The sequence below is a fragment of the Aulostomus chinensis genome, chromosome 3 (genome assembly GCF_037954235.1).
Source record: "Aulostomus chinensis isolate RoL2024-O1b breed Wild chromosome 3, RoL_Achi_v1.0, whole genome shotgun sequence".
Lineage (NCBI taxonomy): Eukaryota > Metazoa > Chordata > Actinopteri > Syngnathiformes > Aulostomidae > Aulostomus > Aulostomus chinensis.
In genome coordinates this window covers 22695223-22721449 of record NC_141322.1, presented here as the reverse complement: position 1 = coordinate 22721449, position 26227 = coordinate 22695223, and the positions used below count along the sequence as shown (strand labels likewise).

The 26227-nt window shown below is 39.8% G+C and overlaps 1 protein-coding gene across 14 annotated transcripts in view; it reads left to right on the top strand.

Moving 5' to 3' along the window:
* Nucleotides 1-26227, top strand: part of atp2b2 (ATPase plasma membrane Ca2+ transporting 2) — a 115901-nt gene that overhangs the window by 13000 nt on the left and 76674 nt on the right. For 10 of the 14 annotated variants that reach the window (XM_086199752.1, XM_086199748.1, XM_086199747.1 and 7 more), the window contains one exon: nucleotides 18400-18449. The exons of 3 other annotated variants lie outside the window; for them this stretch is intronic. The gene's annotated coding sequence lies outside the window, so the exon portion shown is untranslated. Of the gene's footprint in view, nucleotides 1-18257; nucleotides 18450-26227 lie in introns of those variants that run through there. One more of the 14 variants, XM_086199746.1, reaches the window with a different exon arrangement.

Genomic DNA, 26227 nt, shown 5'->3' with positions numbered 1-26227 from the left:
TAAGCTGTTTGATAGGTGTCACTCAGCTTAGGCCTAGGTTGTTGATTTGATGGTAGGAGCACCAGTGGAGGAGCTGGTATTCACTAAAGTACTGTATGACATTTGCATTTGTGAAACAATTTTATAATATATGGAAGGATTTATGGTATATGTAGAGGAGAAAACAAAGCTCAAATTACTTACATTCTCAATGGGTTGGCAATTTTTTTCATGATGCTCAAGACAATCTCAGCATAGGCAACAGGAACTGAGTATATTGGGAAGTACGGCTGGGAGATTAATTGAATTTTAATCGTCATCTCATATCAAAATGTACGATTAACACATCGCAAAAGTCATGTGTCCACGATGAGAAGTTCATTTTCACATACTGCAAAAATAAACCAATCACATGAGACGTTGTGAAATTAGCCGTGCGTTCGGCCCATGATATTAATTGGTGTTGTGGTGTCAGTGGAGCTGAGGGCAGGCGCGTTACAGCTGAAGAGGAAGATGCAGAGAAAACTAGCAAGCGCGAGGAAAATGAGGTGGACCTGGTGGTGAAAAAAAATAGCTCCTCATTCATTTGGAGCTATTTTGGGTTCAAATGAGATGACGTCATACAAGCCCAGGTACTCTGTAAAACATGTGGGGCAGTCGTGGCAACTACGAGGGGAAACACGACCAATCTTCACCAACACCTGAAACACCACCACAAAGAACTGCCCAAACAATTCAAAGACAGCCAAGGCGCGAAACAGCTGACAACACTGACTCTGCGTAACGTCAAAGGATTGAGCAACCGTTCATTTCTGTGAGTTTAGCAAACGCACCTCAGCAGGCACTCGTTCGCCCTCCGAGAGGCTCTTTAGTGCTTCAGGGAATGTAGTTACATATCAGCATTCCTGCTTGAAACCTAGCAAAGTGAACATGTTGGTGTTCCGTGTAAGAACTTGAAACAAGAGACGTGTTAAAGGAGTTTTGGGATGAATAAATCCCCCTTTCTTTTGATTTAGTGGTTCTACATTACTCACTCAGGTTTTCTCCATCATAGTACTGTATTTGCCACCTGTTTAGCAAGATGATGGCATTGGCAGGTCTTGATCTTTATAATTGGAGAAATGTTTAATTTGCCAGTTGCCATGTTTAATTTATTTTATTGATATTTTCTCCCAGATATCTTTTAGTTAGAGTCTTGGAAATTGTTTGAATTTTGTTGTTTGAGCCTTGTGCAATTGGAATATGTTAAAAATAAAAGCATATGTTGGATAAAAATAACTGTTCAATTTCTTCATTCAGTGGGCATAGGCTATTAAATGTTTGTGGTCTATGTTAGCTGTAAATATTAAAACACAAAGATATGCTTCAATGTACTGTAACTAATATGTACCCTTTGATATTTCATTAAAAAATATACATATACATTTATTGCAGGTCATATCTTCATCCCAATATTGAACAGTGTAATCCCACATTGCATGTTTTCCTGATATCGCCCAGCCCTATGGGGAAGTAAATAATGTCATAAGCAACTGTAATTTGTCAAAAACTAATTTGTCAAGTGTGAATTTGGCTTGGCTATTACAAGAACATAGCCCTTTTCAGACAGAATGTGCCAAATTTGAAGCCCATTAGAGGCGGGAATTTGCCGTCTTGTCCATGTGAAATTGAGGTGTAATTTTTCCTCTTTCCAAAAAAAGCCGCCATTTTGTGGGCGTAAACACGTGACATGACATGCAGCACGTAGTTGCGCGTGAACAGTTACGTACAACATATGCATTGGGAGAATATTCAGCCCTGTGACAGTCTGGCAAACCTCGTAGTGTCCCAGTCCAACCCTCCTCTGCCGCTGCTGCTGTTGGGGTCGCAGATCTGATGGTTCTTTTTAGCTTCTTTTTAGTAAGTTTTTCAACTTACTGGTGACGTTCGGTCATCCAGCAATAGCCACGTCGACCAAGCTCCTCCGCGACCTTTTCATACAACAAGCCATCCTTCACAGTCCCGTGAGGTGGTTAGCCATGGTCCTCTCGCCAGTGATGGTCAGCAGCTCCCTGATCTCAGCGGCTCCCCAGGTGCTCATCTTGCTGAAGTAACGATGCGTTGGCGAGTTTGAGTCATCATTGACACCTGCGCCCACCTCACGCCGAGCTGGCACATTAACGGCTTGTATTCACATAGCAGTGGAGGTGGCAATAAGTGAACCCTCAGAGGAGGAAAATTGCCGGGGTTAAAACTAACCCCCAATTTACCACACTGTCTGAAACCTCGGACCGAGTCGCTAAAGACACGGACTCGTGGCCAGTGTGAAAGTGCCTTAAGATATGTAATAGGGTAAAATGAGATGTAGCTGTATTGCGCAGAAGTAAAAAAAAAAAGGAAATATTATAGAAGATATTTCAATATATTTGATTGACTACAATGATGACCATGGAGTAAGTAAATTGAAAGCCATTGTCTCCTCATTCCTTCATCGCCAATGATGCATCAGAAATGAAGAATAACAATATGCCTTGCCTTTATGAAAAGCTCATAAGTCATAATACTCCGCAGAATATATGAAAACAGTAGACACTATTGGCATGGCACCAATAGAGGGGGCATGGTAGAACACTCCAGTCCTTCACCCTAAAGGTACTAAAGGTTCTCTCGGAGATAACCACAGGAACTTATTACCCAGTGTACCTTGCAATTAATTTGGAACGATGGTAGTTTAACTATTGGGTCCCTGAGGAAATTTCTGCTTCACAAAACTTAATTCTTAGCTGATAATGAAATAAGTCAATAAATGAAATATATTAATTTGCAATTTAATATGTTCACATATCAGCATTGTTCATTTGATGTATTTATTCAATTATGTATAAATAAAAGTGAATGAAAAATGCAAGACCAAACCTCAATGTGCTCAACTTCATTTGTCCTCTGCAGATAATTTATTTCTGGAGATGATTTTCCCCCTCTGACTCCAGAGTATAAGTTTCCTCTTATTTGAGGTTTCTCTGGCGAAGAACCAAATTCCCAGGAAATGATTTTCATGGGCTCACATTATCAATAGTCCACCAAATCTAACCCCCTTTCATTATGAGCTGTGCACCTGCGAAAACAAAATGACCAGGAAAAAGGAAAGAAAAATAACAGGCATTGTAAAGCAAGTGAATATTACTGCCATATTTTCCTTAAATTCTTTGAACAAGGTGTTTAGTGTGTGTGTGTGTGTGTGTGTCTTTGTGTGTGTATTTATGAAAGAGAATTAGTTATGTTTCAGCCAATTTTCCTTTAGATGTAAAATTGGATGTCTGTCTAGTTTCTTCATGCACCATTGATGCAACTGCTGCTGTGGTGGAGGGTTACACACACACACCCCTATCTACTCGCTACTTTTAACTTAAAGATAAAAATTTACATCTGGAAGCTGCTCAGTTTATTGACCTAATGCTGATGACCATGGCGGTAATGCAGGAGTTATAAGTGCTGCCTCTCTAACCTTAACAGTTGTCTTTTGAGGTGGTTTTCTGTCACACTTTTAGTATATTCCCTTTGACCAATACCTAACACAGGAGCAGCACCTGCACCTCGGCAGAGATAATTAAAATTTTCAATACTTGCTCTAAATGATGAGTAAAATATGAGTGATAGTGAGACATCATCATGAAATATATGTTTTTCCAGCATATTCTCTGTCTTTCTGCATGTCTCAACAGCTCTGGGTATGTGTAAATATGATGGGATGACTGTGTCCTCGCACTCTCCTCAAATCAAATAAGAAGAGGGTGAGTTATGATCCATGTGTACTACAAAAAGAACAAAAGCTTGCACATAGTTTTAGCAGCAGATACAGTGTGATGGCTGACATATACTTATGTATTGTGGTTCTAAAATAAAGACAGCCTAATGTCGGCCTAATTCTCTGTATGTGACACATGGGTTGAAAACATTGAATTTTCCCCCTAGCTTAATAGGTCACTATCAAGTAAATGTATATAAGTTCTGTCTCTGTTTGTTCAGAGATGTTGCTGTGAGGTATTTAGCTTCACTAAAAAACTGGAAAGGGCCTTTGAGAGGCAAACTTTGTTAGAATGGAAAGGTACATATTTACTTTGTGCATCTTATTAGCTAGCAGTTTGGTCACCAAGTATGTTACAACCAAGGAGACTATTAGTTCTGCTGAGTGAAAGATACAGAGGAACTTGACAACAGAGTAAGTGCTTCTCTTAACTTGAACTTAATGTAGTAGGCATATTATGTATCGACCTATTGTAGTATGGATTCCGCAGCTTGTCGGTGTTGGCTCACTCATAGTAACTAGCTAGAGGATAACCGCAGGTGACTTCCATCTGTAGTAGCTGTTGATTTGTTGCTGATATGGATCTAATAGCTAATAAATTGATATAAAGCCTGGAAAGCTTATCCAGAGCTGTAGGCTGTAAGCTGTAAACTGTGTATGTTTTTGCTGACTTGCATCAAATTGCTGCCAGGAAATGGAAATATATCAAACAGTATCTACATTAGCCTCCATCATGTCTTGGTTAAAATGATCTAGAATAAAAGGTGATTATAAAATCCTACTTGGAGAAACGTACAGTCATTATCAGGTTGTCTGTTTGCTTTTAAACTTGGTATTTCTGGTCAAAAAAGGTTGAATTTGTCTTCAATTTACATCTTGTATTGTTATTTTTCTTTCTATTATCAGGTGATTCTTTAATTCCTGCACTGTCCCGTTTGCTGTGGTTCCTTTGTCCTTGAGCCAGATTTTAGACATCGAATTCAGCAGTGATCTAATTTAACTTCAAATACAAATAACACCTGTCCCTTGGGGTCAATGGCATTTCCACCATACTAAAACACACTAAAACTTGTTATTTGGGCACTTGTATACTTGGTAACCACAGCAGTGACACGAGAGCATGAGCAGCGGACAGACTAGCTGCATGAAGATTAATGAAATATGATTATGAACGAGGTATGTTGTGCTACTTTTATGAAACAAGTAGTGTGTTTTTAGCTGTCCTTGCAAACATCATTCATATTCATTGTTCAACATTGCAAATGTCACAATGTCATCACATCACAGTTCCCAAAAATAACATGATTAGATTATAAAATTAAACAATGCTGTGTCCACTGAATGGCAGTAAAAATACTACTGTTTATATTTAAACCATTTTATCACTTTAGCTGGATTCTTTGTTATCTCCTACATGAATTCAATGAGCTCAGCTGGTTGGATTCCACATACTTTGGGCAAATACCACTCAAGTCAGTTCATTATTCAAGGTGCCTTATTTAAGCCTCTACCCCAAATCCTTCATTTACATACCGCTTCCGACCTAATCAATTTCGCTTCTTTTTGTTGATGTTAATCACCCCCTGTTCTGATACTATGGGAGTCTTTGCTGCTCTCCCCCTGATTTTGGCTTTCCATGTGTGCCCATGGAACAACAGGGAGGTCCCTGAAAAGCTTCATACCACCAAATTAAACTTATAGCAATGGAAATTGTGTTTTCTTTTTGATGAAAGTACTCCTGATTGAATAATAATCACCCAAAAATTACATTTTACTTAGGTCCTATATTACATGATCTGTATCACACTTGATGGTGGTTGAATGTGACATGCTGTGACAGTCCGAAGCAACAGGGCCATTCTTCATTTGACTTGACCAGAAATTGATCTTTTTGATATAAAAAAAACAAGAGCTTAAAAGATGTCCACTTAAGGGTAACACCACTCACATAACTTTAACCTTAAGTCAAGCTCTCTAAGAGTAACATTTAACATAAAGAATACCTTCTATAGCCAAAGGCGTTTTTCAGAGCGTCATTCGTGCTTTATATTTCAGAGACTTGATGGCTTTTGTCATTGTCGCATAAAAAGCTGTGAATGAAAAGCCTGGCTTGCTCTGGGCCAGACTTCCATCCTTTATCCTCTATGCTAAATGTGCTGCACAACTATCTGCAAAGTACTTACTTCTAGTGTTGAAGATAAATATAGCCTTTGTGTTAAAAGCAGGCTGGTGTGCATTCATTTTAACTATTAACTTTATGAGGAGCTTGTTGAAGTATGAAATGATGTTCTGGGTTTATGAGGTCATGAAAGATGTGTCACGCAATGGGACACCCGTGGCATTAATATATGTAATATTTCTCATAGAGCTTTTTTCTTTATGTTGGACTCTTAGTTCTGACACATAATCCAATTTATGCTGCGCCTATGTCAAACATGCACTTTAGAGAAGTGTCCTTTTATACAGTACATTACTGTTACTGATGTGAAATTAGGGATTGGTATTTTTTGAGGGGGTGGGGTTACTTGATTAAAATCGGAAATATGTGGCATAAACTTTTTGAAAAATGATTGAGTGAATTTGTTTGTGTGTTGGGAAATAAGGAGCCAATGCTGGTGGTTTGGGTAGCGATTGGTGAATTTCCCCAATCTACCAGCTGATGATGTGGTCCCATCCAGTGGGACACACCCAAAAGTTGGAGGGGTTGCATTCAAAATTTTGATGACTCATGTGTACAAATCCTTAATAGTTTCAATATTTACATCCTAAAGTGTGCGCGCGTGTGTGTGTGTGTGTGTGTGTATATATGTTGTCTGTAGAATGTTTAAAAAGATAAACAAAAAAGCGTCAGTTAAAAAGAAAAGCAAGCATAAATAGAATGGAATAGTCTAATAGAATCTGGAATCCAGCTACACTCGCAGGTGGACAGATAAGTTATTTTCCAACCCGTGTGGGTAGATTAGATTCATTGCAGTATTACTGCAACATTCACGCATCCTATGCAGTTTGCAGTTGTAATAATAATAGGGTAGCAAGCAGTAGTTTGGGGAGGTGTACTTGCTTCACTCCTGCTGACAGTATTTAATATATTTAAATGTGCATGTATAGTTTATTGGAGTTCTTTGTCAATCAAAGTTAGAAATAGAGTACTGTCTTTGCAATCCAGTTTAAATTACAACACTATACATTACTCAAATACATCGTTAGCTCATTCATCTTGCCTGATCAAAGTTTTCCCCATCTTCACCCCCTTTTTCCCTCCCCTTCCTCACTTTCTCCCTCTCTATTCTTTCTGTTTTCCCTTTTTCTTTCTCGCCTTCGTCTCCCACAATCTGACTTCTAACATATTCAACCACCTTGTCTCCCTTCTTCTACTTCTCCTTCTTCCCTTAGTTTGCTGCAGTGCATCACTAGCAGGCACATTAACATCTCATCTCCATTACCCAGCAACGCCCTGCCCTCCCTCTCTGCTTTTTACAGCTCCCCTTTTCTGCCTTCTTATACATAATCACCTCAGTTTATGCTGTTTGTCCCTCTGTCTTTTCAGAATATTCTCCTTTAACTCTCTCCGTGTGATGATCCTCATTAAAAAGGTTTCCTCTCCTCTCTTCTCCTCTCCTCCTCCTTTTCTCCTCCTCCTCTCCTCTCCTTCCCTTCTCCTGTGATGAGCTCTGCTGTCTGCTCTGTTTCAAGGGAGTTGATGCCCTTGCTGTGACCGTGAGAGAGAGAGAGAGTGAGAGAGTGAGGCTCTGCAGTAGGCTGTTCACTGTGTGTGTGTGTGTGTGCGCGCGTTCATGCGTGTGTTAGGCTCATAAGCGAGGGTGAGAGCGTGTGTGTAAATGTTTGTATCGGTGTGTATCTAGCACAGCACCAGTCAGTATTATTTGTATAATACAATTCAGCCGAGCAGCCTTGCATGCAGCAGCTCAGGCGGTCTGTCCTCTGAAGCCTACCATTACCACTCATCGCTCAATCACACTTTAATGTGTTTGTCATCACAACGTCACTGCACACATCAAAATGTTAAACTCTGTTGTCTGCACAGAGTTTAGCTAACTGGTTTAGCTCAAGATTTTCATTTTCGATAGTAGGACTGGGCAGTATTTCAAAAAACTTCTAGTATCACCTTATTGTCATATTGTATTGTGGATTTTTTTTTACTGTTCAATGATAAAAAACTCAAATGTGTTTTTTTCTTTTCTTTTTTTGCTCCCCATTAGTTATGAGAGATCACAGCTACTCTGCTTGAGCTAAAAGCTTTTTCACAAAGGATTGCTGAAATATTTTGAATTGGTACACACTTCTCATTACCACATGGGATCAATATGATGACAATCAACTGGATTATCTTACATATAATTTTCCTACAGGAGCAGATATCCTGATCAATGGCATTATGTACATCAACATGCCCAGCCAGATTAACATTAGGATTTTTCATTTATTCATGTTATTAAATTCTCATTCCAGTGTGTTTTTTTGTTTCCATTGCTGTTATATGTATGTCAAATCATTGTATATTTATAATCAAACATGTTCTTGTAATTCTGTCATAGACTACACCTCAAAATGTACTCCCTCACCCTCTGTTTTATTGTTTTGTTGTTTTTCTCCAAAAGTCACAATCGCAGATAAATGGTACAGCCCTGCTATACAGTAATGGGTAAACATGATGTCCTTTTGGCCTCTGTCTCTCACTTTCAGAGTGTATCATCTGTGGTAACATGCTTTTTGTGAAGAAAGTCTTAGGAACAAACCTTACCCGAGGCTCCAGGATGTACAGTATGCAACACTGACATATTTCACCGAAATAAACACCATTAACTTGAAAGTAAAAAAAAAAAAAAAAAATAGTTGGAGCAGCCCAGCTGTTTTTATCACAGAAAAGCAAAAACAGGGTTCACAGAGGCCTCACAAACTTTGTGTTACTGCTCTACAAAAGACATACACACATTTAATGGGGCAATAAAGAAACCAATTTGTCCATATGTTAGATATTTGGCACCTACAAATCTTCCTAATCTGATATAAAGAAGTAGAGTAGTTGTGGTGTAGTTACTTGAAAATGAGGATTTTGGTTTTTAAGTAAATATATACTCAGTAAAAAGTAGCATATATGCCTGAATGTCTGCAGGCATATATTCATTTATGATCTACTCAAAAGGACAAACATGTCATTTTTAAACATGCATGAGTGATTCTGGTCCTGGTCAAGCAAAGAAAGCTCAGTCAGAGGAGTTTTACACTGTACCAGTTTGTATTTCCATGTTTTGATTTAGTCATTGTGTGCTGAAATGCCAGAGCACTTGCAGATGAGAATGAAAAGTGCTCTCATTCAAAAGGTTTATATGTTCAAGAACAATACTGCACAGATTAAAATGTTTTGTTGGTGCTAGCTTAATAGCTCACAGAATTAGCCTACATTCTGTGCTGATTTGTGTGTGTGTGTGTGTGTGTGTGTGTGTGTGTGTGTGTGTGTGTGTGTGTGTGTGTGTGTGTGTGTGTGTGTAGCCTATGTGAGCTAACATTATTCTTAGCGCCAGGCAGATCAGTTGCATAGCAACAAGAACTTTTTGAGGGCAGGAAATCTTTCACCAGTGGAATGTGTCAAGCACAAGAACAGTAAAAATGAAAAGAGAGACACATACACTGAACACACACATGCACACACACACATGCACGCACCCCAAAAAATGCCAAGTTATAATGAACTAGATACATTTGTGTTTAGATGGCCTACGGAGCTCATAACCTATCAAATGAGTCTTAACAAATGTGTGTTAACCTGTTTGGAACACATGAAGTAGAAGATCTGGTTAAAATAAAACATTGACATGAACATTACAGCTGAACTGTTCAACAAAGTACCTTCTATTTCCTTTTACTGCTGCACTTCATGTATCAAACTGTCTCACCTCAGTATTGCAGCAACTTTTGTGTTGCAGCTTCCACACAAGGTATTTAGGTAATGCTGGTATAAAAGCTGGTGTAAGAAGTTTAATGTCGCAAATGCAGTTATTGATGGAAATGTTGACTAGACTTTGTGTAATATGTATTTAAAGTCTTAAACTTAGGTGTTTTAGGGGAAAATGTAATAGTATCACAACATTTAGGAAAATGGACACCCAGACAGATATGGGAAGTCTGTGTGTTTGTGGGGGTCAGTTAAAGTGTACTTTGACAGAATAAATGCTAGTGTAAAGCCTTCTCATGCCTGTTAAAATGAATACATCAGAGGGATAGATTACAGAACACTGTGATGACAGACTGGAACATCAGCCAGATCCACCAACCAGCTAAAGATGTATTACAGAAAACTTCCTTGAAAATGATTACCAGCACTGTGTGGTTTGTAATCAAATTGTTCATTATTATTATTGCATCCACACTAGTTGTCTTGAAATCTTATCATCAGATAGTACACTCATTGGTGTCTATGTTCCTTCAGGCTTTATTATAGTGATAGTCTATACTATATAAACTGAAGAAGTGGCTGTGGCAAGAAGTGGTATTAATGGCCCTGGAGAGTGCTTACCCTGCAGGATTCTGTGTGTGTGTGCGTGTGCGTGTGCGTGTGTGTGTGTGTGTGTGTGTGTGTGTGTGTGTGTTCTACTTAAGCCACTTCCAGGGACTCCAACCAGACTTAAGACCATTAAACTGGGGGCAGCATGTGCAATTGGCAACAAAAGACTTGTCCCCAAATGGTAAAATGTTGATTAGGCAAGCAGTGGTTAAGGTAAATCTCCAGGAAATGAATGTAGATCTATGTAAATACTCTAAAAGCGATTTTGTGTTTGTGTGGGTGTCTTTGTGCTTTGGTGCCAGAGGTTAGAGGAGAATCTAGTTAAACATCCTTGCTTCCATTTGAAGATCCCCTCCCTCCTTGTTAATTGTAGATTGCTTCATTCTCACCTCTCTACTGTCCACAGTGTCACTGAGCAGCCAGAATATAGTGCACTGGTATAGAAAGGTATCTATCGTCTTATCTGGCTCTTGGATTGATGGTACATTAGTGTATTTTCCAAAAAGTTGGCCTGTTCCTTTAAGGTTGGGAACATGTTTGTACACGGGCAATTCAGCTTTTTGTCACATTTCAAAGGTTTGACAGTATATCTAGTTTTAGATTTCAGCTTTACCTTAAACTGTCCTTTTGCTACAAGCAACAAGGCTGATTTCCTTATTGTTAAAGCAGTGGAGCCTCATTGACCTCACATTAGATTTGGGGGAGGCACAGTGGATCTGATTGCCTGCCCATCAATCTGTCACACACAGGGCTGACATGCTGGTAATCAAATTTTAAGATGCCTCAAGGGAATGATGTCATTACTCTTCCCTGACATTTTTGGACTGATTAGTCTCCTATAATTTTGACAAATCATTCTAAAATAATTTGAAATTATATACCAAGCTTAATATCTCACACACTCTTCTTTGATATTTGTGTTCACAGACTAGTGTGAACCACTGTTTTATTTCAGCCATTTGACCAAAAACCCATTCAAAAATCCCATTGACCCAGACATGAGGGAATCGGATGTTAAAAATGCTAATTTACTTATGATTTTCATTCTGACAGCATTCTATAGGCACCATAGATAAGCATTTCTCTTCTCATCTCTTCTCTTCTCTTCTCTTCTCTTCTCTTCTCTTCTCTTCTCTTCTCTTCTCTTCTCTTCTATGTTTCAGAGAGCTGGCAATCGCTCAATGTAACTACTTGGCTCTGATTAATTGGCTGTTAAAAAAAAAAAGCATGGTCCTTGAAAAGTTCCCCTCACTTTGAAGCAACCAATTTTAGATAAAGTTAGAACGTGTGAAAGTGCATTAACGTGTATTTGTGGATACTGAACACTTCTGTTAATTGTATTGAATGACAGAGTTGCAGCAGTTTACAAGCACTGTTCTCTGTCTTAGCTGTTTCAAACCTTGTCACTGTCAATATGTTAGATTAGAACAAGCTTGATGAGTTTGAAAATGTTGTTGGCTATTTGAAAAATTTCCCAGTGGTGTTTAGTTGAACACATGATCAACTTTGTATTTGTCATCAGAATCCCTTTATTTTCATTTAACTATGAGTTTTTGTAACATGAAACCCATTTCTCTCCCATCCTAGAATTTACTCTGCCTTGTATTAGCTCTGTCCATTTTATTTGCCTCCAGCAAAACTGACACTCCTCTCTGCTAATATTGACTATCAAGCATAAAATACTCCAAGTATTTCCTCTTCGACCACTGGCTCAGAAAACATTGATAACTTCAATAAAATAAATGTTTTTGCAGCAATTTTGTATGTTTGACATTGGGTCACTTGATCTCTGTTTGTTATCCCCCAGACCTAAAATTGTTCTTTGATTTATATTGGGAGAATTCTCAAACAGACTGAACAAGAAGGGAAAAGAAGAAGTGTGATGCCACTTATTATTTGGTAGACTAGTTTTGAAGCCTTAATTTTGGCATGTGGCTGTCAGCATCTTGGCTGCCCACAATCGAGGGAGCCACATTGGGATACAATGGTGCACATTTGCTTTTTGGGCCCAATTTAAAGTTTTGTGTTAATAAAGTTGTAACCTCAAGCTACATTATCCTCCACACAAAAAATATTACAGGTTGGCATTCCAGGATACATTCAGGTTCACTCTGGTAAGTTCCATTAAGAGGAAAATGAATTCAGTGCATGTGGCACCTGAAATCAGTGGAGCAGGTCTTTTTACTGCTACTCTATGTGATCTGAGGTGTGTTTTCACAGGTATCAGCTTCACTACATATGTATTGTATGAACAAGAGGATTTTGAGTACACGTCAACTGAAATGAATGAAAAAACAACAACATTAAACCTCTTGTTACTTCTGACATACTGAGGTAATCACTTTTAAAACACATACTGGTTTTGCTACCAAGAATGCCAAGAATGGCAACAATATCCAGTGGTTGGGGGAGGGAAGAAAAAGCACATTTCCAACCTTGTTTCCTGTAATGTTCCTGGGTAATGTCTCCTTGTCCTCTGCCTCCCTTTGCCTCTGGGTTTGGAACAGGAAGCTTATCAAAAGAGAATGAGTTCACCCTAAATGTTGGATGATGTGTCCCTGTTTGCTTGGGATGTGTCTGTCTGGATGCAGGTGTGGGTTTTTGTGCTCGTATCAGTCTTGTGTTGGTTTCCATTAGTCTTATGGCTTATGGCTCTACCTGGGGAGTAAGTCTCTCTCCATCACTATTAGAACAAGGAGAGGATGGATAAGACCAGCAATGCCAATCATAGGGCCCTATAATTTCCGCGATCACAGAATCGCGGACGGAATCGCAGAATTGGGCAATAAAAACTGAATTAATTTTTAATGCGGAATATCACGGAAATGCTGTTTTCATGGGACAGAGGAACATAAACCTGGGGAATCGTTCCTGGGGTTTGCTAATCAGTGTGACACAACCCCTGCCCCCTGTCCCTTTCCAAACAAAATGCAAACATGGCGCTCCCTCCGTCTGCTAAAAAGCTACGCAATACGATGCTAATGCCTAAATACAGAGCTGAGCAGTACCCCGTGACTTCTATGTGTCAGGTGATGTGTTATTTTGTACAGTTTGTCAACACTGTTGACTGGAAGTGGAAAAATACGTGTGAAGACCACCTGTTGTCCAAAAGTCATATAAAAACAAAGAAAAGCATTGCGCTAATGCTAGCCAGCAGAACACGATGATGATGATGCAGCAATAAAGTATTGAAGAAAAGTGCAATATTGTGTTGCCTCAATGAATGTAAGGTCATTTCTATTTAATTGGTGTGTATTGTATTCATAAACATTATTTAAACACACTTTCGTGGTAAAATATAAGTAAAAGGTAAAAAATGGAATTCCATAAAATTAAAATGGACAAAACGGAATTTGGGGAAAAATTAAATGAAATTTTGGAAAAAATAAAATGGAATTTATAGGGGCCTACAATCAGTTGTGATCATTTGAGTCACTGTATTATTGCTAACCTATTGATTACTTTATTACTTTTCTCTGTGTCATTATCATGATAAATTGAAATGGTGTTCTTGATTAACTAATTAGTAAATTATATAATATTATATCTCAGGCTGACATCCATAAATACGAAGACAGCAAATTGTAATATTTTAGATACCGAAACATGACTTTTATTTGACCAGTTAATTCAAAACCTTGAAGGAATTCAAGAAAACATAACATGTCTGTGAACATGAAACACAATAACATTAAAGAAACCACAAACAGAGATGTGTTTTGTGAAATGTTGGGTTTGGCCCTTCAGAACCCCCATACAAATCTGACTAATCTCATTCTGCAAGTTGGAGAATGGCTGAAAAAAATCTGATTGGATTAGTGATTTATATAGTTGAGCTGCAATGAATCACATGAGCATCAGTGGAATTCATTATGAAGGTGAACAGTATTTCAGAGAAAAAAAAAGTGTAAAATTAAAATGATTTGTTGTTCTATTTAACAGCACATTGGATTTTGATGATGGTTACAATAACGGTGTTGTAGATCAAAATTCCCTTGTCAACTTTCAGACTCTGATCTCCATTCTTTAAATATATTTTGTTTCATATTCATAATGCTGTTCTCTGCCTGTCATAACTATTGGTGAAAGGAAGCACATGCAGTGTGTGCAAAACATAGAAAATTGAGAAGGTTTGTCATGGTGACCTCTCATGGAGAAAGGTTAGACCTTTGGGAGTGATCTCATTATGTTCATACTTGGCCACACACACACATACGCATACACACATACACACACATACCCATACACACATACACACACACATACCCATACACACACATACACACACACGCACACTACGTGGACCCATTCTGCAGCACTCGGGACATGGTCTAAAGCTTCTGCAATTAATAAGGCTAATGGTTATTGGCTGGTGGCTAGTGACCGGGATATGAGATGTCTGATTGACCTGAGGTAAACATGGCAATTTATGGGTTAACAGATCCCTTCTGGAGGAAAATAGAGCTTTTATGAGGGGAAGGGAATAGGCCATTTATAAAGTGAAGGACAAAGAGGATGAGGAGCACTATACTAATGTGTCTTAATAGGCTACTTGAATGGCTGTCATTTAATTAAGATAGATGGGATAAATTTCTCTTAAGCTAAATTGTGTATCTGTATGTATGTGTGTGTGTGTCTGTGCGTGTGTTTGTTGCAGAAGCGTGTCCATAGCATTAAATTGGTCTTAACTGCAGCATTTATGAGAAGAGACGCTGATATTCATTTGAATGATGTGATATAGTTTCTACCAAGACAAGAGGCGGGACATTGCCCTACTTAGGAGGAGAGCCATGCACTTCTGACGCAGCTTTCACATTACCCCAGATTTTAGTTAAACATTTTCCTGGAGAGGTCAAGGAGGAACTAAATAATGGACCATCCCACAGTCTTCTGGGTTGCACAGGAGTATGTGTAACCCAGTTATGGACAGGTGGCTGTGCATGACTGGTACACCTCTGGCTGCTTGTGATGCTATTGTCCTCTTGTGCTCTTTCTCACAGGTTTTGGTGCACTGCAGCCCTGAATTCTCTCAGACATGCTGCATTGATATTCAAGGCCTGTGTCTGATCTCCATCACTGCTCCCTCTCTCTCTTCCTCCCTCAGAAACTCTCATTCTCTGCCTTGTCCAAGTTAAATAGTCTTAGCAGCTGCTCTTCAAGTCTTACATAACTCACCATTGGCTACCTCACGAAACTAAATGAAAGACTAATTTACAGATTCAAAGATAAATGAAAGTTATCCAGACATCATAATAACGTAAAGGTGTCTTGTTAAGCTGGTTTTGCCACATGCAGTTCTATTAAAGAGTTGCACTTGTATCGCACAGCATAAAATTGGATTCTATCAGCTTTTACCTGCATTGCTGCAGCTGCTGCAGAATCTGTGCTCTACTGTTCATACTGTGTTGAAGTGTTCGAAGAAGAATATTTAGCTCCAATTCAACTAAATTGTTCCTGACTCAAATTTTGATCTTTACTTATTTAGTTTTGACTGATCACATCAGATATGTGCACAATGTCCCTGATTAGACAAAATGACTAATATATGTGTTATGAATCTTTACTGAATTTCCAAAATGTAACATCACAAGCACAAACAGTAATTGATCCATCCATCTGTAGTTTCATTTTTTAAATTCTTATTCAGGACCGTGTTGCAGTGGCAGGAGACTGAGTAAGGTAACCCAGACATGCCTTTTCCCAATGCAGCTCCTCCTAGGGGATCTCCTCCTCCTAATCTCTCAGCATGTTCTGGGTCTGGGACTATGGGGCCTTCCACCATCTGGGTGCTCCCTGAACATCTCCAACTGGGGCATTCGGGAGGCATTCTAAAATTCCTTGGAGAATTCCCATCTTAATTTGGTGTTAGTGGTGTCCCTGTGGTGTCCCTGTGATCCTGGGAGTGTTGTCAGTAGCAAAAGTCTTTGGTTAGGTTTCCCAAGGCAAAGTGGTCCTAAATGAGGGTTCAGTTTGGGACCGATTCTAAAACCCTACTGACATCATGTTGAAAGTACAGAAATGTCACGTGGAAAAGGGAGTTTGCTGGCAAGCACAAAAGTGACAGGGAGCTTGTTCACCACCAACATGGAAAGGAATCAATGTGGGGTGCTTTGTTGACTGGGTGGCAGGCAGTGTGTACTTCAGTTAGAACTTTAACCAGTCAGTTGATATGTATTTGTCTTTGAAGTTATCCTCTGCTGTAAAAGTCTAGTGCAATACATGGTATCTCAGATCAATGCCAGCGAGTGTTTTAGGCTCTTTGGACAAAGCATCACTGATAGACGTATTCTGCTTAGTTTATGTCAAGTTTTCACCAAAGAACCATACATGAGCCCTTTCTTTTTCTCTTTCTTGCATTAACCTGAACCTTCTTACTTAGGATGAGCTCATTCTGAAGTGGAGCAACTGTGCTGCAGTAGTGCTATAGGCTATGCAGCAAAAACTGACACCTCTATGATACATGTCAAAACATTCCGTATATTCTAGCACCGGTTCCAGTCCAGCCTGGATGTGCCAAGTTAATTTCAGTTTAACATGTATTCATCCTAGTGGAAGTAACCTAAAGAGGAAGAAAGCTGCTTGACATGCTGGTTCTGTCTGACATCTGAAATTTACATAATGTACTTGTGACACAAGAGGAATGAGTGTGTGTTCCACAGTGAAAAATAGACACTGACAAAACCCAGAGGGAAAAAAAACAGAGGTTTTTGCTGGGATTTTTTTTAGGACAAAGGTGGCAAAGCCTGGAAAATGTGTTGTATGTGCAATTTCCTTGTACACCTGTGAAAAAAGTCCCAATTTTATGCTTTTATAATGAACAATGAAGGTTGAAAAACAAATGTTCATTTTTGCACAGCTGAAAAAAATCTGATTGTGTAAGCTTTGTCTGCACATTTTATTCTTCTTGCTTTTAAAACTGAATATTCAACAAAGCTGGTAGCCTACAGTATAAAAGGTAGCCCACCATTGAGTTAGACAGGGAGGGAAACCCTGAATCGAGGTCAGCAGTTTGACACAGTGAAGCTCTCATGGCCTTCTTCCTCCTCTTCCTCCTCATCTTCCTCGCCCTCCCCTTCTCTCCATTCAAGCAGTGACAGGATGAGATGTGGGATAGTGACATGATCGTAACATGACGCAGAGCTGTTAACCTCTCCTGCTGTGGATGGTGCGCTGGATAGCTAGTTGACTGACTAGGGGGAAAACAGGTGTAGTGCATGTGTGTGTCTGCTGTGGATGACCTAGACACACACAAGCATTATGGCCTCAGACTTCACATCCATCCTGGTATGAGCTGTATGACACATGGTCATGCAGCAGATTTGTGAGTTAGGTATACCCCAATCTCACAATAGTACTTGTGCTTAAAAGTTACACTCTCATCACTCAAGCACCTTCTTTTTCATGACTTCTCTTCCATCACTCATTTCTCTTTCTCTGCAGCTTCATAGTTCCCCTGTTACTCTGAATCTTCATCTATCTCAAGTCTTTAATGATCTGAGCATGTGTTAATGTTCTCTTCTTCTCTGCTGGGGCAAAAAGTCAAATGAGGAGAAAAAGAGAGACTCACAAAAAGAAAGAGATGTAGAGAAAAGACATTCATATCTGTTATTTTCTTATTTTTTCTCAGTTTTCCAAATCTTTCATCTATCACTTTATTTTCCCTTCTATATATCTTCAACCTTGCATCCAGTCAGGAAGATGCCCTGTCAAGTAAAGAGCAGCTTCTCTGCAGCACACACACACACACACACACACACACACACACACACACACACACACACACACACACACACACACACACACACACACACACACACACTCACGCGCGCGCGCACACACACACACACACACACACACACACTCACGCGCGCGCGCACACACACACACACACACACACACACACACACACACACACGCCCACCCCTGCTGCCTGCCGACATGGTACAGGCTGTGCATTGAGACAGCCCCGGCTGAGGCAGTAGCAGTGAGAGAACAGCTTAGCGAGTCTCCACACACATGCACACCTACACTCACTCACACACATACACACACACACATACTGCACATTTCTGTGGTGGTTAGTCCGCTGCTTCATGCGCCGTATCATTTGCAGGTGGGAGGATTTTCATGTTGCGGTGATGGTGGTGATAACCTTGATGCCATGTAAGTATTGACTTGTGTAAAATGTGAATGAATGAACAGCTTATGCGTGTTTCTTGGTTCTGGTGCTTATGATTCTGTGGGTGTAAATCTATCAGGAGGCTGCGACGTGTGAATGTGCTTCTCTACACATTATTGCATGTAATGTGTGTCTGTGGTATGTACTGTAGGTGTGCAGAACATGCATTATTTTGTAACCCAGCAAGAAGGTTAAGATGCAGGTGATGTGTTAGAAATGGAGAAGGGATTAAGGATGAAGAAGCCTCAGTACAGCAATTATTCTCCATAATATTTAAACAATACTTACTCTGCATATTCTTTACCAAATTCAGACTTTTAGAAGAAATCAAATCCTCCTCATTTCTCAAGATGAAGATGTTGTATCGTGTTCCTCCTCACTCAATCAGGCCATCTGTTTGCAGGATGAAGTCTGCAGTCTCTTCACTGTCACACTTACTGACTGGTTGTGTCATAGCAGCAGGTTTCGCTGCCGTAACCCATCATGTGTGTTTGCTGGCTTGCTGTCTTCACTGCATTAGCTCACTGACAATTTGGCACGGTAACTGAATTAATAGGGAACATTATCACCTGTCCGTGTTGATCTGTTGTGTCTCTTCCTCTCTAGATGGCTAGTTGTCTGACCGACTTTGTGGCTAGATGATGGATTGATTATTTCAGTGGCCGGTTAGTTTTCTTGCATGTCAGATCAAGTGACTGACAGGGCTTGTTGTCTGGTTGGCTGACTTGTCAGGCGGTTTAGTAGATGGCCAGTGTGTACACAAAAAAAACAAAAATTCTGTCAGGAGAAATGTCAATAGAGCTAGACAGTTGGGCAAGTCTTTCAAACAACCAGTCAGCCATTTACCTAGCCACAAATTTGTTCAGTTATTCATGCATTCATTCAGTCAGCCAATCGTATCGTTCAGTAATTCATTTAGTCGGTCTGCCACACTATTAGACTGGCTGTCATAGGAAATTGATTGTGCCTCTGTTGGGGCTGTGATGACTGTGTGACCTTAACCATCAGCTTCACTGCACCAAGATGGTCAGACAGCTCAGAAGCTTTCAGCGCACTTCTCTCTGCACATTTCTCTCTGATTCTCTCCCCTCTGAAGGATGGAAAGCATACAGCTGATGAGACATTCATGCAGTAAAAAATTATGCACTGCAGACAAACTGAAAATGGAGGAAAGGAAATGTGGAGCATAAAAGAAAATGTATGCGCTGTTTGTCTTGTCCTTTACCTGTAGGCCCTTAAACACAATTCTATTTCAAAATCTCACATTAGATAACTATATAGGACACCAGTAGCTTGCAGTGACGTATCCAAAGGCCTAAAAATAAGTTAACCCATCATGTGAAGTTTGCATTTCCAAACAGACCCAGGGGTAAAACTCATAAATAGTAGATAGATACAGTACTTTCCTTTCCTGTATGCAGGAAAAAACAGACAGTGAAGGAGACCCATATGTCCCCGAATCTACCCCCCCCCCCCGCATCGTGTTTTGTTGGTTTAAGAATTCATATGTGCAGTAATTTAAATTGGAGTCAACACTGTCACTTTAAAAAATTAGTGGGCTCTTGGAGAGTGCAGACCACAGTTAAGGCAATATGACCTTGTTCAGACTGCCAGTGATCAAATCTGATTTATGTCAGCCAAAAATCCCATGAAATAGGATCTGATCCACACCACATTTGGAGGTGGTTTCAAATCTGATTTAAATCAGATTTCTACATGCGTCAGCATCAGATTTCTACACACATCCCAATACTGCTTGCAGATCTGCTTAGTCAAATCAGATTTCTCTCAAATCAGATCTCATTCTGTCCACACTGTTATTTGCAGGGAATGAGAACCGATTTGTGATGTCCAGATATTACCAGCCTGGCTGTCTAAACTGTCCAAAGTCTTTTTGGATACAATTTCAGATACCACAAATTTGATTTTGAATTCCAGTCTGAACAAGGCTATAGTATCACTGGGCAGATACCTCTCACCTGGATTCAGCCTTGCTGGTGGTGGGGGCTCCATTTTTTGGCTGTTATTTTCACATATCAACAAGGATTCTCCAGCCCTCTATACTCTTAGGACATTAAGAGTGGCAACTACATTTCTTTTTCTTAATTTTCTTGCTTGTTTTTTTTATATCTCTTATTGTATGTTGCATTGATTGTTTCATCAGTCTTATTCTGTTTTGGTGCTTTTATAAACTCTATCAGATAAGAAAATAAACGCATATAAAATTTGCCTTGGCCCAGTTGTCCTGATCTGACGCAGCCCAGATCCAGGGAGCCCCTGATGATTCTGATAATTCAACAAGAGCAGTGAAAGCATTTTTAGTGAAAATGTTAAAAGGCAGATCTGATATTTAATATCAGAATAGGGTTCTGATACTGACCTCATTCACAGATTGGCTGACCTCATTCATTGATCAAATATCAAAATGATGATGTTGAGCCATAAACTGGTCTGGGTTTCATTTCAGACCTAGCGCTGGACCATAGGAAATCTCACAGATTCATACATATGGTAAATAAGCTGCTTTGGAATACATTTGTAGTTAATGTATTCATGTTCATTGTTTCCTATTTTAGTCAATGTACTATAGCCTCCTGATAAAACCTTAAACAGAATCATAATGATAAAATTCAACAAAAAATCTGTATTAGTTGATGTACTTAAAAATATACAGATATTGCCGATCTGTTTCGGGTGAACCCTGCCTCTTGTTGCCCGAAGTCAGCTGGTATAGGCTCCGCCCCCACCTCGACCCTTAACGAATAAGCGGTATAGAAAATGGATGGATGGATCGATGGATTGCATCTATACCTTCACGGCATACATATTGATGGGATTAACCGCAGACTCACTGATACATAAGAATTTGGTTTAATGTGTAATTGAAACCCACAACAATGCACCCCCACCGCTCTTTGCCTCTGTACTCTAAGTAGGGACTACAATGAGTTATTGATTACTCATGGTTCGGGTTATTAGGGCTTGGCAGCATGATATTAATAACATATAGATATCAGGATTGATAGTAGATTCTGTTTTGGGTTTTTTCATGGTATGGTATAAGTATGGTCCTTTTATAAGCTGCAATTGCATCCCCCAATTAGAGATCTGTTGCATGGGACCAGTTCAGGCGCAGCTCCAATGGTCAGTATCACAGATGGAGCAACATGGCTGAGGGAACCAAGGCTGACCTCAGGAGGCCTGACCAAGACACTCTTCTTGCTTCCCACTTGTACCGGCTGTCACTTTTTCAGAAAATCAAGTTGAATGAGTATTTGAGGAGTAACTGCCTTGACCAAAGAAGGCAAAAATATAGTGTAGAGCCTGAAAAAAAACCAAAATACACACTGATCCTCAGATCTTTTGACGCTTTGATTCTCTGCTGAGAAAGGCTCTGTTCACGAGTGCCCTTCAACAGTGTAACCAAACTGCATTGGCTCAGTTCACTGATAGGTCAAAGGGCATGAACCAGGTTAAGGTGATGGAAGTTTTAGGGCACCCTCTTCTGGATAACATGAAAACAACTTAAGAAAGGTCTGATGAACTCACAAAGTTAGCACTTCAAACAGCCAATTACAGTTCGAAAGCAAATTTTTCACCACACCTTCAAACAAACATTTTAAGTGTTTAAATAAAAATTTAGAGCCCTTCTACACTACCTGGGTGTCCCAACCATAGCTTGTAATGAGTACGATATCTCTTTTTCTGGATTAAAGGTATTCACAGGGAAAAAAAATCCATAGTCCATCCATCCATTTTCTACTGCTTATCCTGTTAAGGGTTGCTGGAGGGCTGGAGCCTATCCCAGCAGCCTTCAAGCGAGAGGCGGGGTTCACCCTGGATGGGTCGCCAGTGCATCGCAGGGCTAACACATGTAGACAGTAGTTGTGAATGTGAATGAACAACTGGACACTTTGTAAGTGTCTTAACCAGAGTTGCCCCAAGTCCGTCCATCCATCTGTCCATCCGTCCGTCCGTCCAGTTTCCTACCACTTATCCTGTTAAGGGTCACAGGGGGGGCTGGAGCCAATCCCAGCAGCCTTCGAACCAGAGGCAGGGTTCACCCTGGACAGGTCACCAGTTCATTGCAGGGCCAACACATATAGACAGACAACCATTCACACTCACATCCATGCCTACGGTCAATTTAGAGTATCAATCAGCCTCGTCCGCTCTTGATGTCTTTGGACTGTGGGAGGAAGCTGGAGTACAGAGAGAACCCACACAGTTACAGGGAGAACATGCAGACTCCACACAGAAAGATCCAATGCCCGACCCGGGACTTGAACCGGGAACCTTCTTGCTGTGAGGCAACAGTGCTAACCACTGCACCACGTGCGGCCTGAAAAAAAAAATCCTCATGGTTTATTACTAATATAATCTTAACGAGTTACCTGGGGGCACTATTGGCATTATTTAATAGTCTGAGGGACTATATGCCAAGTTTAATGTTTAACTTTTTAGCTCTTGAGATATTGAATAAGAGAGCCTGAGGTGTCTGAATTTTCTGTTGATTCATATTGGGAAATATCACTTGGTGAGGATTTGTGCAAAAACTGTTGTCTACAGTATGAGTCAATTCACTCCTCAAGGCAAAAACTGGGGCTTTGAGGGGAAAAAAAAACCTCTTGTTTCTGTCAATATAAATAAAAGCACTTATAATCTCCCAAAGACTGGGTTTTAAAAAATTTCAGACTGCATTGTGAAATATATTTCAGTTTGCAAGACTCTATTAAGATCACCAGTCTGGAATTAAGGTTCTGTGTAGTTATAACTGATCACATCCAGGTGAAAGGGCTTGCAGCTCCAACCAGTCAGTATGTGAGAATCTGACAGCAGACACGAGTGTGTTTGTGCACATACACGTGTTCACAGTGAGAGTTGATGATTGGACTGGAGCCCATTAAGATGGATTGCTATTATTAGGGGATATATATGTATTTGAAAGGATATACTTATATGCTACTTATGCATACTTATCATCATCATCACTTTGATGATAATTTTCTGTCAAATGCATATTTAACAGAACAGCATAATACATATTGTTTCTGTATTTAAGGTGGTGGTGTTACCTTTTTGAACACCAAAGTTACCAAATTCTAACTTTAAACACCTGAAGTTACTTGTAATATGATTCAATTGTTTTCCCTTGGCTCTTTTAGCATTAGCCCAGTGTTTCAATTGCTTCTCTTTCCATAAAACAACAACCAATCAGCTTTGCAATAGCAGAAAGCAAAGGAACAGTGATAAAACCTTGACAGCCCCTTAGATGACATATGTTTACATTTGGTACACTCTGTCCATTTTAGTCTGGGAAAACACATCATTGTAAGCTGTTTTTGGCCACATGGGCTGTAAGTGCCAAAATGTCTTGACACAAAATCAGCATTCATCATCAATCTCGCAAAAGAATTCCATCTTCGTGTCAGGATTCAAGGCTTGAAATACTATTGTTACTCACCTGCCTCTTAAATCATTTATGTTGTTTCTCCTGTTTCTCTCTTTGCTGTTGTCCCATTCTAGGACACTTAGCTTGCATTTGTTGAATTTAATTCGACCAATATTTCCCTCATAATTTTGGGAGGCTCATCTGGAGCAAGAAGAGGGTTAGAGCAGACTTGTCTTTGTCATGTACACATTACATTGTGTGCATATGTGAACCACAATTTTCTTGAATTCATCAATAAAAATATGGGCTTGTTATATATTTATTCTATCTGGATGGCTAACATATTGCACTGATGTCATTTTTTGCCATCCAAAAAGGGCATAAAACAGGAATTATGAAGTTTTTCTTTCCCTCAGTCAACAGAGTGCTTAAGGTCATTCATATTCAATATTGTAAAATGATCTGGTTTGAAACACCAACAAAGAAGTGCAGATGGTGCTAATTCATTCTAAAAATGGGATAAAGTGTGTGTGTGCTGGTAGACTAAAATGGCTTCCGGTGAATCCTTTGTAAACCGTCTTTTGTTCTATTAACAGTTAGATAGATGTGCTCTACTGAGTGCATACTGCAACCAATTTTATGCCATTTCAGTTCCTCCTTATCTTCCTGTAGACAGCTGAATTCAAAGATAGAATAACGTCCCCGTGTCTCTTTCTATTTCTAGTCTATCTTTCTAGGCCTTACGCCTGTTCCGTCCTATTTTTCAGTGAAACCTTGATATCAATCCTTTCCTTCTTGTGTGTTAACCAACTATTGTCCTCCCAAAACAGTGGCACAAATGCTTTACAAATGGATGTTCTGCTACCTATTGTTGTTGATGGTAGTGCAGCACGTAGAGTGGAACCATCAGGCAGATTGTTTACTGATACCAGTTGCTCACTTGCACATGTAAACTACCATAGGAATCTACAGGCTCCTTCCGGCCAAAGAGACAGGTAAACTGCATGTTTAAAAAGAAGATGGGCGGGTTGGGTCGACTAAACACAAGGAAAGACAGTTTAGACATATTAGAAATAATATTAGAAATAACATAAATAAGTTCAGATAGGTGTTACTTGTTTGGATATATCTACTTCTGAAATATTTAGTGTTCCTCTGGAAAGGTGTGACATGTACATGTCATGATTGGTGTTTCGATGACTTTTGCCCACTCAGACTATTGTTGTGTTAGGATTTAAACAGGAATATGGTGTGCAAGTAAAGGTAGTAAGTGTCTCATGTTTGAAATAGCTATTGCATCCAATTCCTCAAAGTGAAAAGGCAGTTGAGTTAGATCTTGTTTTTCCCAGGTGTCATTTTAATATATAGTTTTACCTGGGTTCCAGTCTAAGGCATGGGATCTTTAGCTGCACTAGAAGCTCTGTGTGGAGCTTTTTCTGTGTGGAGTCTGCATGTTCTCTCTGTGCCTGCGTGGGTTCTTTCCTGGTACTCTGGCTTCCTCCCACAGTCCAAAGACATGCAAATGGGGACTAGGTACTCTAAATTGCCGGTAGGCATTGCTGTGAGTGTGAATGGATGTCTGTCAATATATGTTGGCCCTGCGATGGACTGGCGACCCGTGCAGGGTAAACCCCGCCTCTCGGCCGAAAGCCGCTGGGATAGGCTCCAGCCCCCCCGCAACCCTTAACAGGATAAGTGGAAGAAAATGGATGGATGGATGGATGTTTTCTGCGCAAGCAGCTTGTAATGCTAAAATACAACTTCCATGAACACAGCGTTACAACATAGGGACAGACAAATATTCTCAGGTCAGAATCATGGCAGGGAAACACATGAAAAGAGAGGAATCAAACTCAATAAGTTTTTATCAACTGTGTTTCATTTTGGTTGATTCGCATATTTTTTCTTACTTGATATTGGCAAGGCAAGGCAATTTTATTTGTATAGCCCGTTTTCACTAACAGTTTGTCTCAAAGGGCTTCACATGGCATCATAACAACATCCTCTGCCCTTAGACCCTCACATCGACTGAGGAAAAACTCCATAGAAAACCCTTAATATATAATAAAATATTGTAGTTTAATGTCAAACCATTATCAACACTGTTGCTTGAACATGTAATTAACTTGTTTCTTGGGTGGTGAGATGACAAGTGTACAGTTCTAAGTTCATGTTTGAATGCACCCTAGATGCATTGATTGCTCGGACCACATTCCGAAGTGGTCTTAGGCTTGTATGACAACATCATGTAAGTAATGGGAATGCAAACGTGTCATAGACCACATGGAAGGACCATCTACTCAACTGATATCCTTGAGTGCTCTAATGGAAGTACGTACTCATCTATGGAAAAGCTAAGAATCGCCACAC